Genomic DNA, 12561 nt, shown 5'->3' with positions numbered 1-12561 from the left:
CAATTGTGAACTTCCTGTTTAGCAGCTTTGGACAGGACGTAGAGGGTGATGTCATGGGTCGTGTGCATCCTGATTGCCTCATTTACCCCTAATTTCTTTGTGTCAGCATGACTTTAACTGGGTACAGAACCTGTCTCACTTTGTTGCTCATTAATGTATTTATGTGTTATGGAGGTTGAACAGATTTGGACTAATTTAGCTGATCCTCCTGTCTTTTAGGGCCGATGTTAAATGACTGAGTGAAGGGAAAGGTGAATTTCTAGGTCATCAACATTAAAATAATCTTGCACAACAGTCCAAGTGCCCGGGAAACAAAATAAAACCAAAGCCAGGAAGAATAATGGACTTTATTCCACTAAAGGGTGTCAGGTGTTACTGTAACACATGAGCTGGGTGTGGTGAGGTGTGTTGGACAGGTTTATACAAGAAACTGAGAGTGCAAAGAAAGAGAAGAAACCAAAGCAGCAGCAGCAGCAGCTCAAAAGATGTACAAGAGAAACATAAATCCCCCTCTCTCTGTGATCCCACCTTTTATCTTGTGTTCGTACATGCATGTGTGCGGTTAACACTCGAGCAGCACATGTGGATGTGGTCGAGGCGAGAAATTAAACAGCAGCAAATGCAGTCGGTAAGATTAGAGGGAGACGGCGATAGAAACCGGCTTAATAGCTGACAGGCCAGCACCAGCAGCCATATGTTTCATATGTGTCCGCTGACAACCCCGCCGTATGGCTCTGATCCGCACATATGGCCTGTACATCTCTTACACTTCCTCCAAGCCAAGTGAAGGGAGGGAGCAGATAGCATGTGGGCAGAGACGGAGGGAGCTCTGATGTGGGATGATCTTAGAACAAGATGTGTTTTGAGGAGTTGATTTCTGTGTAATTGATGCAAAACACCCAAATCCACACCCAGCAGATATTATTCAGAGCCAAGGTTTCAAACCAGTCCATCCTAACATCAGTTTAGACTTGTTAATTTAGCTTTCTGGATTTGTTCAATTTTCCAAAGCTCATCTTCTTTGTTTTTATGGCAGTCTACAATGAAAATAATTGTTTGTTGCCGCCCTACTGAAGACTTATTTCTTTTTAGCTTGCACATCCATTAAAATCTTTGTTGCCTTAACTGTTACCTTAAAAATACATACAAACCTAAAGAATATATATCAGATAGCAGCAACTTCTTCTTTCTCCACATCTGCCGATTGAACAAAGGCTACTGCTGTGGCCCGCCCGCTGCAGCCTGTTAAGCATTAATGTGTGAGTCTGTGAGTGTGGCACAAGCCAGCTCCGCGAGCTGCTTCACATCTAAAAAAGGACGTGGAGGAGGAGGAGATGGATGTTTTCCAGGGAAGAGTTTGACTTGGAATGAAGGCGAAGGGATAACAGAGAGGGAGCCAGTGCTCAGGGTCGCCTGATTTCCGCTGCTAGGTTAGGGTCACTGTATGGGAGCTGCCGACGGGGAGGCTGAAGAAAAGCTCGAGGCTGGACACAACACAGTAACACAAGACACACAACAGAGGGACTGACCCCTTTAAGGCCTCTGATATTCCCTCGAGGAAGTGTGCATGTGTGTGTGTGTATGATTGAGTGTAAACACGGATAAGTCTGACTGACTGCGGGCTGACAGGGCCACGCTGGGGAACATGTTTGTCCGTGTGCCGTCCTATTCATGCACATTGTACTTCATTATAACACAGTGGAAGTCTGGCGTGATGTCACAACGCTGGCCTTTTTCTCCTTTGTTGTGCGCTCCCAGCCGCAGACCTGCTGAACGTGACCTTTCCTGAAAGCCTTTTTTAATCACCGGTGGTCTCTGAGCTGGCTGGCTCATGATAAATGCTAACACTGAGCCAACAGTGTGGTAGCATTACGAGCTAGGTTAAAAGCTAGCTTTGCTGAAGACTGGCTGTGAACACAGGGTATTATGGAGAGTCCAGGCGTGGGAGCGAGGCCAGCAGCTCACTTTGCCACAGTTTAATCCAGGAAACGACGGGAAGGAAGGAAGGAAGTCTCACCGTCACGTCCAAATCATTCTGTCAATGATATACTTCATATTATGTTAGAGGCACACTGTGTCTTTCTGTTTCTGCTGTATCTTCAGAGAACTGTTAGACCGTGAAAGGTAATTTGGTAATTTGTGCCAGACAGACTTAACAAGACTTAAACTAACTATCAAGATTTTATTCCTGAATTTAAGAAGTCTTTATAAAGTATAAATATAAAGGACAAGACTGAGATATGGGACCAACTTCTTGTTGAAAAGTCACATGAGCTCCAGCCTCGAAACAAAGCTGGGGACTCGGAGTCTCCTCTGTCATTCTCTTCTCCTGTTTTTTATCCTTTACCTCCATTTTTTATCCTCCCGGCCTCGTTCTCTGCGAGCTGTCTGGCCCGTACTCCCAACAGAGGTTTTTCTACCTACAGTAGCTGCCTCGCACTGGAAGCCAGAGTGGACTGAGTCATATATCAGGGGGAGTGTGCCGAGCTGAACAGGCTCCTACAGATTAGAGGTGAGGGAAGTGTGCGGCTGATTTATTACCGGCTGTTAGCTGGTTAAATGAGGCTAAGTGAGCTGGCCATCTCGGGGAGGTGAGATGGAAGAGATTAGCCTACATAAAGAGCGATGGAGGGAAAAGATCTGTGAAGTGAACTGTGACTCCTGACCTCCCGTCTTTTACATACTGTTTCTCTTCATCTTCTCCCTCGTCCCCGCTCGGCTCAGCCTCTCCGCCCTTCTGTTCGACCTCGGCTCCTCCCTGCAAGTATCTCATGTCGCCTCTGCAAAGCAGTGCCGGCTGGTTTGAGGCTTTTTTGAGAAGCGGCCAACAATGTTCTCAGTGTTGTCTAATTATTATGCAACAAGTTAGTGCTTGTAATTGTCAGTGACAGTGCTGCTTGTTCTGTGCGCAGCATTGCAGCCCCGGAGCTTGGCTTGGTCATACTCTCATTACTAATGTACTGCACGTCAAAACATATCTATTTTTAAAAGTGCAGTTGAAATGGCTTCTTAATTTTCCTCTGTAGTTTGAGTGTCTGTTGTGGAGGGACTTAGTGCTGAGAGAGACTTCATCTGAATTTCACACTCGCCTGAACCAAAGTTCAGATTTATATTTGAGTCACAAGGAATTTTTGCTGCTCTGTTGACGACTGTGGATCAAGTTATCTTTCATTTGTTGCTCTTTGCGATATCTAATGGTGAACTGAATCTTTCAGGTTTTGGACCCTTTATTGAATACACCAAGCCGTACACTATACTGGGCATTATATTTTATTATCTGGCATTTTATGGGTAGTGATTAGTCCCAAAACTAATCTGCAGAGACGTTTTTACAGAAAGACAAATCTCTGACTGATGTTTCTTTAACTTTAGTAGATTTTTTAATGGATGAAAATATTGAAGTGAAGTTCAGAAAAGGAGCCGAACGCCCAGGGACACACAGGAAGGAAGGACGGCAATAGCTTTCCCCTCTGGTGTCTATTTTTTGGCCATTTTTAGAATGAAAATAGGAAGTTTCACAGACAAAACAGTTCCTTCAGCAGTAATTTGTGAGAAATGGTCATAAGTTTAGTTCAAAATATCCAATAAATGAAGTAACATGATCTACTAAATGTGAAGAAACAGCAGTGTTGACGTTAAGTCAAAGACCTCTATGTTCTCCATTACAGAGATATTAAACCTGGGCCGTCCTGTCCCTTAATACCACTTTGTATCGCAAGAGGCGATAGTCCGATAGTTTAGCCCTCCGTAGTTTCATCGCCTCGCTCACTCATGTCAAACACACTTTGTTCAAACTCGACATAAACGACATGCAGTTCGCTAAAAGACATTTGAACAGATATATGCCAAGATAGGTGGAATGCCCCTTTTTAAACATCGAATTCCTCTTATCACATAGGAGCAGCACCTTTCTGACTCTACCACAGATAGGAACATTAAAGGGCCTATCTGTGGCTCCTGATGAGGCCGTATGTGCACACACACCCTCTCTCTGGACATCCGCCCTGCGAGCTGTTTCTGTCGGTTTGCACGTTCGTTTCGTGTGCAGGCGACAGAGAACGAGAGCGAGCAAGAGACATTCCCCACATCCGTTTCCTCTCGTGGAGGAACAGTAGGTCAGGGGTTTTTGGTCCGCTCTGCTGAGTTCATGTGTTGCTCAGGGCCAGAGAGGAGGGGAGGGAGCAGGCCGACAGTGCAAGCAGATGGAACATTTCTCATAATCACTCGGTGAAGTGGTCGGCGAGTCTTTCATGTTAAGGAAAATTTAGCGAAGTGAGGTTTAGTGAAGCGTGACTGAAGGAAGCTCGCAGGTCATGAGTCTTGGTTTGATGTCTGTCTCGTTGTGGTCTCTGTCCTTCCCCCTGACGTTACTGCAGTCATCAGCGCTCTGACTGCACGTGTGCTCGTCTCGCCTGGGTGTGTGTCCTCATGTACACCTGTATCTGTGCTTCTGTTTGCATATGTGATTGTGTGTGTGTGTGTGTGTTAATCCTTTATCTGCCTCCCGGCCCCTCCCTGTACTGTATCGCGTGCTCCTTTCCTCCTCATTGTTCGGCCTCTCCGCCAGCAGACCAGGGAGTCTGGGGCAGGAGCTCGCAGGAAGTCTTCGTCACTCGTTGCGGTGAAGGGGGAAGGCAAACAGTGAGATGCACAAACACAGGAAGTGCTGTTTTCCTCACTCGGGCTCCAGCTGGGCGTCTTTTCTCAGTCTTTCGGTCTCCTCTGTCTCGCTTAGTCTACGTGTTCCCTCCACAGTCGGTGATAACCGGCTCTGCGCAGCTGCGCACATGAAGCCTCGTAATTGGGCTTTGTGTCCTCTGCCATATTCGCTAATTTGAGTCAAGTGGCCTCGGGGAAATTGATGACATGTCATGCCATATGCTGTTAAAAATTCAGGCAGAAATAAAAAATAAAAAGATACCAGGAAATGTGAAAAACCTCTGATTTAAGGTGGATTTTTCCTTTTAATATGTCCTTATCCTGCGGTATCTGTCCCAGGAAGTTTAATAAAATGCATAAATTCTTAATTTTGCTTCTTTTGACTTTTGCTCTGAGCTGTTGACCTTGCCATATTACTTCCTCTGGCCGTATATAGCAGCGAGACTCCACTGAAGCTGGGATATTACAGTTATCTAACTCTAACAGCTGAAAGGTGAGCAGCTGCGGTCAAAGGTGGTTAGAGGTCACTGCTCTCTTCAAAGCCTGTGCAGAGACTGGATAATGTACACTTAGACACACACACACACACACACCACTACACATACCAGCTGTTACATAACCACGGGCAGCTGTGGAGAGCACACTACAGAAAGTGTGTGTTTGTGTGTGTGTATGCATTAAATTGAGGAACTGTTTCTTTCCAGTGTGGTGATTAACTACCTGGCTAAAGCCTTTTTTCCAGCATCAGCTCAGAGCCGCCGAGATCAACGCACGCTTTCTGTAGAGCGTTCACACAATCACGAGTGTGGAGATTTGAATACATTAAACCGAGCGTCATCGCACATTTCCCTGTCGTTTGGATTTGGATCGAAGTCGCTCTCAGACCCGCCGCTGTCAGGCTCAGCTCGCAGCTCAGTGTTTGGTAATGCGGATCAGGATGGGTCATGTTAACGTTTTTTTTCTGTTTTTTTTGTCTTGCTTCTGTCAGTTTGGGGATGCGACTGCAGAAAGCTCCATTTAAGAATGTTTTGGTCACTGTGGCTGAAGCTGTGCGCTCTTATCTGCATCCTCAAGGTCATTTGCGGATTGTCAGTTGTCAGTGTCAAGTCTATATATTTCTCAAGGGGGAAAAGAAGAAAAGCTCTGCAGAAGAGCTGTGAAACTACTTCTGTCAAAAATAATAAAGCTACTTATATAAAATGCCAGCAGATCTATTAATACACCTCAGATCTGCATTAATTTGTCAACAATTTAAACACTGAATAAATTAAGTCGGTTAAATCACTAAATAAGTGATGGACCCCGGGAAGAAAAGCCTCTTTTTTGTTGATCCTTATAAATGAAATGACATGAAAATGACCTTGAATGTTATTGAGACGTCCCAGATGTTCTTGAGCTGAACATCCTGATGTGTTTGTAACCGTGTGATGGAGGCTGAAAGAGGACCTGTGTTTCTTTTTTACCTCCCTCTTGTGGTTAGTTATTATGTGGCTGCCCTAACAGCTTGTATAGATGCTCCTTAGCTAATCTGGTTTGTCAAGCTCTGCCAGGCTCTTTCCTTTTTTTTTATTTTCACTCTTTCATCAGTCTCTGGGCTGGTAATACTTCAGCAACAGCCCAGGATTTCACCATCCTCTTTGTCTGAAATACATGCAGTTATATGTGTGCCACAACCCTCAAAACCAACATTACTAGCTTGACTTTAGATAGGATTGATGGATTGCTGTAAAACAGCCTCTGGATGTGGCGTCGCTTCACCACAAGAGGGCAGCACCTGTCCACTTCACATGACCGCCCAGTGGGCAGGAGGCAAAAGAAAATGCTTACCTGTCAGCAGTTGGGTAACTTTGTTTGGTCAATCATATTGATTTACGCAGGTCACCTGAGTTCTCTTGTTTCTAAGAGAGGTTAGTGTGCAGTCAGCTCTGTGTGATGAGACAGGAAGCAAATCAAAAGTAAAAGAGATGCGCAACGATAAATGTAGATAAAAGTAGAAAGAGTTTGGGAGAAGAGGAAGAAGGAAGAAGGATCAGGGAGGAGAAGAGAGATCCAATGAGCATGAAATCAGATCTTGTTGCATAATCGTGGCTTGCAGGCCTTCCCAGTGTGCACCGGGCTCTGTCCGTTCTTTCCAGTCCCGTATCACATGACCATATCAAGCAGCTACAGTACTAAACCAGCAATACCAGTCGACCAGCAGCAGCCAGAGGCAAACACACATCAATAGTGCTGTTCTTCTCTGTGCTGAGGCATGCTTTTAATCTTTCCTTTGAGGATATTTTTACATTTTCAAGTAAAGGTTGGGGGTAATTAGTTTTCTTTCCAAAAACCAGCTCAAGCCCGATCGTGATCTATCTGTGGTTCAGTCAGTGTATTTATCCCATATTCTCGCCTTGAGGTCTGAAACCGCTCGCCTGGATTTATTTTCTTCGCTGAGGAGGAAAAAGCCCCGAAGCTTTTAAAGATGTTCTTAAAATCTTAGCGTAGGATCCAATCAACGCTCACAGAGCCGACACCGGGCCTCGCTTCTACCTCGTATCCCTCTGTTCAATGTCTTTACACATACCAGCAATACCAGATGTCACTGTGGCATCAGCGCTGCTTTCCTTCACCTTCCATCACCATCACCATCCCTTGTCTTTTTCTTTCTTCTTCTTTTTTTTTTAATCTCCTATCCTCACCTCCTCCCTTCCATCACTGGTGCAAAGCCTTTATTCACATGCCAACAATACCAGACTGCTGCATACCAGTCAACAGGACATCAGTGAGCGCACACACCTTCAGCCTGCAGGTTCTCTGCCGGGCCGGCCTGCTGCCTTTCTCTCATCGCTGCTCCTCAGCCGTCAGCACAAGTCACTTAGCACAGCGAGCCCCAGAGAAGGAGCGAGAGAGTGGAGGCGATCGTCTGCTCTTTCCACATGAGCGCTGCGTTATTTCTTGCTAACAGTAGGTGGCATCATAGTCCCACCGTCCTCAGCAGCTTCTCAGATCAGTGCTTCCACTTTGGTGTGTGAGCCATGAAAACAAAGCAGAGCGCAGAGTGATGAGCGGTTCAGACGACGATGGTTTTCTCTTTTGAGGTTGTTATATTTGGTTTGAGGAGCAGAGAGACAAAATTAGACACATTTTCACACATGAAAGTCTGAATAGTGTTGCACAGTCTTCTCCGCACTTCCAGGAATGACAGTATAGTGCGGAGTGAATGAACAGTTATCTTTCTGGAGTTAATATAATCAAACCTTAAGTCTAAAAATGCTCCGATTAGCCTATAAAATGGCCACCTTTTTTGAAATCTAGAGTGTAAACTCCCTCCAGGCTTTTAAACTGCAAAAATGTGATTGTTTTCATTATCGTTTGTTCTGTACTATGTCAGAAAATAGTGGAAAGGGAACATTGCAATTTCCCAAAGTCTGCAGATATTCAGTTAACATAATCATAGAAGGCTAAAAGTGAATTTTCCAGCTTTCTCAATATGATATAATAACCAATAAATAACCATAATTGTTAGTTCTGCTTCTTTCTTAAATGGTAAACAGACTGCATTTATCCCCCACGTATGCCTTCACCCATTCACACACACATTTACTGTATACACTGATGACCGAGGCTACCATGTGAGGCGCCACCTGCTCATCAGGAGCAATAACCATTTCGACACAACAGTCACACACTAAATGGAGGAGCATTTCGGGGTAAAGTATCTTGCCCGAGGAAATGTTGACGAGTAGACTGTACGGGCCGGGGATCGAACCACGACCCTCTTATTAGTGGACGATCCGCTCTTGCCACAGCCGCCCCAATATGACATTCAGTTGCCTGAACGTAGGCTAACCACTGCTTAGGATTGTTAAAACGGTAACATTAAAACTCAAAATAGCTGATGCCTCATTAGATAAAACGACCACCGTTGAGCAAGAAGGATAACCCTAAACCTTGTTTGGTGATGTGTAGGTCTTAAACTATGGATCTGGAGCTGCAGAGGCTCCACGAGTTTGCGGGGAGACGTTACTTGTGTGCAGCTTTCTTGAGACGCACTCACCCAAACTACTTCACTATCAATACTGCCCTTCATGGGTCCTCAGCAATACACCCACCATTTGTATTTGTTCAGATGAACAGCTGTTGAGCAAATCAATGGACAGATAGACATACAATCCTTCCATTTTAGATGATTAACTAATCCATGAATCAACTGATTGTTGCGACTCTAAAGGACGCAACCTTTAGTGTTTCCACTGATGGCTACCATCACACAGTGCTGTCTTCATATCTATGGGAAGTTTTTTTTAAAAAAAGTGATACTCAGTCTTTTACAAGATAGATGGTTTTCCAATTGTGGCGCTGAACTTCACATTCTCTAAATGCCTGCGCAGTGATCAGCGCGTGGGTAAGGTTGCATTTCATTTCCTGGAATTTGAAGGCAGTGGAGATACGGAAAGATAATACTGATTGGGTGCAGAGACCAGAAACACCCCAGACATAACATTTGCCTTTTTGGGGGGGCATCTGGGAGACGCTTGAGAAAATGTCAACATCACTGTTTTTGCACATTATTTCACACTTACGCTTTCATTAGCTAGAGTCTGGTAGATGGTCGGACTTGAACAGAAGCCTATAGGACGACTTAAAGGACAGACGGAGACATAGACTCACTGAGGTAACTATTAAAGGTGAGCTATACTAGTGTCCCCTTAATATAGGCCGGGCTGTGTGTGAAGGACGGACACACAGACGGCCTGACCGGCTCCTGGCGTCGTCCAGCCTGGTCGTATATATAGGCCCTTTCATACTGCTGCCCCCGGCCCGGCCCCAGCACACATATATCTCTAACTGTGCTCAGTGTGTGTGTGTTTGTTTGTGTGCGTCGAAACATATTTAGAGTGTGTGTGAGAGACACAGTGTGTTCTTGGTTCTTGGCAGCGAGACCTTGTGTACATTAAATTGCGTAATACACACATGGTTTTATAAGATTCATCTTTTTTTGGCATCGCAGCAGGCGTGTGTGTCTGTGTGTGTGTGTGTGTGTGCGCTTGCTTTCTGTCAGTATCACCTCTGTGCCGGCGATCTTGCAGCGACACGGTCTCTCTAAAGCGCTGCTCTCATGCATGCTGGAGCCACAGTGAGTGTGTGAGTGTGTGTGTGTCCATTTGTGTGTGTTCGTGCACTGCGGTCCAGCGTTTGCCTCTGTGCAATGTATTCCTGGAAAGCCTATGTAGGAGTGGAGGGGCCAGAGTTGCACCGCGGCCGCAGCGAGGACTGTTTTCTGGAAGCTTTCCTGTCGCCGTGAACGAGGCAGATAAACAGTGTATGTGTGTGTTTTATTGTGTCCTGTATATCCACACCTGCAGAGAAGATCTGCAGCTCCTTCCTTTGCATCGACGGGCATCTTTTTTACTCCCATTAGTATGCACGGACAGGCGCTTTAAAGTTCACATCGGTCTTGCACAACATGCAGCAGGAAGAGGAATGCAGGGGAGGGATTGAACTGGAGGGACAGAAGGGGAGAAAAGAGGGGCTCGTGATGAGGATTGCGAAAGAAGCAAGAAAAGCTCAAATTAGCTTAATGAAGGGGCTGCGAAAGGAGCAATAAAATCAGGGGGCATTTAAGGTGCAGGCGATGAATAAGTGCAGGAAGGAGGAATGGATTGAGAGTGAATAGGAGGAAGGGAGAAGGGAGGGGGGGGTTGTTTTGAACTGCATCAATAAAGCTCCGGCTAATTGTGCCTCTGTGCTCTGCAGTGTTTGTTCACCCTCTTTTTCCTTCCACCGTCCTCCCTTGTTTTTTGTTTTTTTACTCTCTTCGGTCCCTCCAGAGTCGTCTCATCTTCTGTCAGTCCTCCTCCTCCTCCTCCTCCTCTTCCTCCTCTTCCTCCAGTGGCTGTTGTGTAACTCTGCAGTGACTGAATGAGCAGCAGCAGCAGCGGCGGCGGCGGCGGCGGCGGTGGTGCGATTGATCAGCAGTTCTAGTGCCAGGTTGCTCTTACTGTAATAAACGAGCTCGGAGCCATTGAAACCAACCCTGAGTGCTTTTTTGCAGGAGTAGAGGAAACGCACACACTGAGACACTGTACCGCACTCTCATGATGTAATCTTAAATTTACCGCTTGTCTGGATTCATCATTTTCGTGCTTCTCCCCGCTTCAATCCCTCAAGACCCGAGCACACAAAAGTTAATGAAACATTTTATTTTATTGTAAGAGACTTTTTTAGTAGTTGCTCTCAGATGAGCTGGACCTGTCCTTTAATTAATTTCTCGTTATAATCGTGGATATATAGTTTTGAAGCTCCGTGTCTTCGAATCTCTTGCAAATGGCTTCATGAAAAATGTATTTTTGGGGTTGTCTTGACAAGTTCAAGCTACTAAAACACATTACATGTAACCATAAACTGTTATTCTGGGTTTAAAATCCAGTGTGGGACCCTGGTTGCACGTCTTCCTCCCCTTCTCAATGCTCACTCTGTAAGAAAATCACATCTGGTCTTTCCATTTTTTCACTCGTTGTGGTCTGGCCCTCTGCTCAACATATCCCCACTCTCCCCGTCTCCCTCATCCATCCATCTTTCCTCTTCTCCAGCTCCGGTGTACCAACTTTTTTTTAATCCACAAATCCAGACTTGACAAAACAAGAGCTTGTGCCTCACCTTAGCTGTATCTAGTGTACACACACATCCAGCTGGAGAAGCGGGCTTGCCTCCCCCGAGGGCACGCATACACACTCGAGGCCGTTGCTGGGTGCGGCGATAAAGATCGCACTTTGTCATCGTAAAGCCGTTCCAGCGTCACCTCTGTGTCTGCTCAAAGTCACTTTGAGTTAACCTGCCTGTCGTTTTCCTCCACATTTTAACATTCCTGGCTGCAGCTAATTTCATTGTGAGTTCTCGCTGTTTGTTGGAGAGGATGCTGATGCTGAAAATGCTGCATAACACGGATGTTACTCACTCGCAGGCCAGTGATTATGGCCCATTGTTATTGGTCACTTGGTCATTGTCCTCACAGCAGCACCTGGTGTTGGGTCAAGAGTTCGTTTGGTGCAGAAGTGGCAGATTGAGTGAGGTAGACCTCCAGTTTTATCATCATTACAAGGCAAACGATGATTATTTTCATCGTTGATAACTCTGCTGATTATATTTACAGCTAATCATCTGCTCTATAAAATGTGAAAAACAGTCCAAAGCCCAAAGACTCTTTAATTTACCATCATAAATGACAAAGGAAAGCAGCGAATCCTCACGTTTAAAGGTGCAGTATGTAGTTTTGGGGAAGAAATTACATTGACTGATATCTTTTTTATGCCAAAACAAGCTTATTTAACAAACTCTGTTTACTTTCATGACTGAATAAACTAACTAAACAAACACAACACAATTTTCGTACTTTTACTTTGTTTATATGTGGCGGACCCTGCCACCTTTTAGCAGTGTTCTGGGGACCTCATTTTCCTCTGAGAGCAGCTTGTTTATTCAGTCATGAAAAACAAATAATATTTCAGAGTTTGTATTATTACCTCATTAATATTGTAAATAATAAAATTCAAAGTTTGAATTTCTTCTCTAAAAACTACAACGTGCCCCTTTAAGTAGCTGGAACCAGCAAATTTGTTGGACTAATTGATTAATCGACTAATTGTTGCATTTCCCGTCAACAACCAGCTGCACAATCATCAAAAGTTTAAATCTTAGAAAGTCATCATGTCTTTCCTTATTCATCACATCCTCTAATAATAATTTAATCCAGTGATATATGTGCTCATGAATTATCAATCAATCCTCTTCCTGGAGTTCAGGCAGCTTCCTGTATCATGAAATGTAAAGTGTGTGTGTGTCCATGAGATAGACACACACACACACACACACTTGGAGGACTTTGGATTTAAATGGCATTACTGCTCCTCAGCCCTATTC

General features: G+C 44.9%; 1 protein-coding gene across 1 annotated transcript in view; it reads left to right on the top strand.

Moving 5' to 3' along the window:
* The window catches only part of mob2a (MOB kinase activator 2a), a 59015-nt gene that overhangs the window by 12064 nt on the left and 34390 nt on the right, over positions 1-12561 (top strand). The gene's annotated exons all lie outside the window — the stretch shown is intronic.

Source organism: Pagrus pagrus (assembly GCF_965226575.1).
Source record: "Pagrus pagrus genome assembly, chromosome: 10".
In the NCBI taxonomy this organism is placed as follows: Eukaryota; Metazoa; Chordata; class Actinopteri; order Spariformes; family Sparidae; genus Pagrus; species Pagrus pagrus.
The sequence above is the reverse complement of the archived record's forward strand: the minus strand, read 5'-3'. Positions and strand labels throughout refer to the sequence as shown.